Source organism: Eleutherodactylus coqui, unplaced genomic scaffold, assembly GCF_035609145.1.
Source record: "Eleutherodactylus coqui strain aEleCoq1 unplaced genomic scaffold, aEleCoq1.hap1 HAP1_SCAFFOLD_367, whole genome shotgun sequence".
In the NCBI taxonomy this organism is placed as follows: Eukaryota; Metazoa; Chordata; class Amphibia; order Anura; family Eleutherodactylidae; genus Eleutherodactylus; species Eleutherodactylus coqui.
In genome coordinates, this window is record NW_027102210.1 from 107,137 (window position 1) to 109,592 (window position 2,456).

Here is a 2,456-nt window from a genome sequence, read left to right on the forward strand (position 1 = left end):
TGGTCCCCGGGTGCTGCTGTAATATAGGGGTCAGCGGTGTAGTGATGGGGTTATAGTAGTGCAGTTATGAGGGTCAGTATGGTGGTCCGGGTGCTGCTGTAATATAGGGGTCAGCGGTGTAGTGATGGGGGTTATAGTAGTGTAGTTATGAGGGTCAGTATGGTGGTCCCCGGGTGCTGCTGTAATATAGGGGATCAGTGGTGTAGTGATGGGGGTTATAGTAGTGTAGTTATGAGGGTCAGTATGGTGGTCCCGGGTGCTGCTGTAATATAGGGGTCAGCGGTGTAGTGATGGGGGTTATAGTAGTGTAGTTATGAGGGTCAGTATGGTGGTCCCCGGGTGCTGCTGTAATATAGAGGTCAGCGGTGTAGTGATGGGGGTTATAGTAGTGTAGTTATGAGGGTCAGTATGGTGGTCCCCGGGTGCTGCTGTAATATAGGGGTCAGCGGTGTAGTGATGGGGGTTATAGTAGTGTAGTTATGAGGGTCAGTATGGTGGTCCCCGGGTGCTGCTGTAATATAGGGGTCAGCGGTGTAGTGATGGGGGTTATAGTAGTGTAGTTATGAGGGTCAGTATGGTGGTCCGGGTGCTGCTGTAATATAGGGGTCAGCGGTGTAGTGATGGGGGTTATAGTAGTGTAGTTATGAGGGTCAGTATGGTGGTCCCGGGTGCTGCTGTAATATAGGGGTCAGCGGTGTAGTGATGGGGGTTATAGTAGTGTAGTTATGAGGGTCAGTATGGTGGTCCCCGGGTGCTGCTGTAATATAGGGGTCAGCGGTGTAGTGATGGGGTTATAGTAGTGTAGTTATGAGGGTCAGTATGGTGGTCCCCGGGTGCTGCTGTAATATAGGGGTCAGCGGTGTAGTGATGGGGGTTATAGTAGTGTAGTTATGAGGGTCAGTATGGTGGTCCGGGTGCTGCTGTAATATAGGGGTCAGCGGTGTAGTGATGGGGGTTATAGTAGTGTAGTTATGAGGGTCAGTATGGTGGTCCCCGGGTGCTGCTGTAATATAGGGGTCAGCGGTGTAGTGATGGGGGTTATAGTAGTGTAGTTATGAGGGTCAGTATGGTGGTCCCCGGGTGCTGCTGTAATATAGGGGTCAGCGGTGTAGTGATGGTGGTTATAGTAGTGTAGTTATGAGGGTCAGTATGGTGGTCCCCGGGTGCTGCTGTAATATAGGGGTCAGCGGTGTAGTGATGGGGGTTATAGTAGTGTAGTTATGAGGGTCAGTATGGTGGTCCCCGGGTGCTGCTGTAATATAGGGGTCAGCGGTGTAGTGATGGGGGTTATAGTAGTGTAGTTATGAGGGTCAGTATGGTGGTCCCCGGGTGCTGCTGTAATATAGGGGTCAGCGGTGTAGTGATGGGGGTTATAGTAGTGTAGTTATGAGGGTCAGTATGGTGGTCCCCGGGTGCTGCTGTAATATAGGGGTCAGCGGTGTAGTGATGGGGGTTATAGTAGTGTAGTTATGAGGGTCAGTATGGTGGTCCCCGGGTGCTGCTGTAATATAGGGGTCAGCGGTGTAGTGATGGGGGTTATAGTAGTGTAGTTATGAGGGTCAGTATGGTGGTCCCCGGGTGCTGCTGTAATATAGGGGTCAGCGGTGTAGTGATGGGGGTTATAGTAGTGTAGTTATGAGGGTCAGTATGGTGGTCCCCGGGTGCTGCTGTAATATAGGGGTCAGCGGTGTAGTGATGGGGGTTATAGTAGTGTAGTTATGAGGGTCAGTATGGTGGTCCGGGTGCTGCTGTAATATAGGGGTCAGCGGTGTAGTGATGGGGGTTATAGTAGTGTAGTTATGAGGGTCAGTATGGTGGTCCCCGGGTGCTGCTGTAATATAGGGGTCAGCGGTGTAGTGATGGGGGTTATAGTAGTGTAGTTATGAGGGTCAGTATGGTGGTCCCGGGTGCTGCTGTAATATAGGGGTCAGCGGTGTAGTGATGGGGTTATAGTAGTGTAGTTATGAGGGTCAGTATGGTGGTCCCGGGTGCTGCTGTAATATAGGGGTCAGCGGTGTAGTGATGGGGGTTATAGTAGTGTAGTTATGAGGGTCAGTATGGTGGTCCGGGTGCTGCTGTAATATAGGGGTCAGCGGTGTAGTGATGGGGGTTATAGTAGTGTAGTTATGAGGGTCAGTATGGTGGTCCCCAGGGTGCTGCTGTAATATAGGGGTCAGCGGTGTAGTGATGGGGGTTATAGTAGTGTAGTTATGAGGGTCAGTATGGTGGTCCGGGTGCTGCTGTAATATAGGGGTCAGCGGTGTAGTGATGGGGGTTATAGTAGTGTAGTTATGAGGGTCAGTATGGTGGTCCCGGGTGCTGCTGTAATATAGGGGTCAGCGGTGTAGTGATGGGGGTTATAGTAGTGTAGTTATGAGGGTCAGTATGGTGGTCCCGGGTGCTGCTGTAATATAGGGGTCAGCGGTGTAGTGATGGGGGTTATAGTAGTGTAGTTA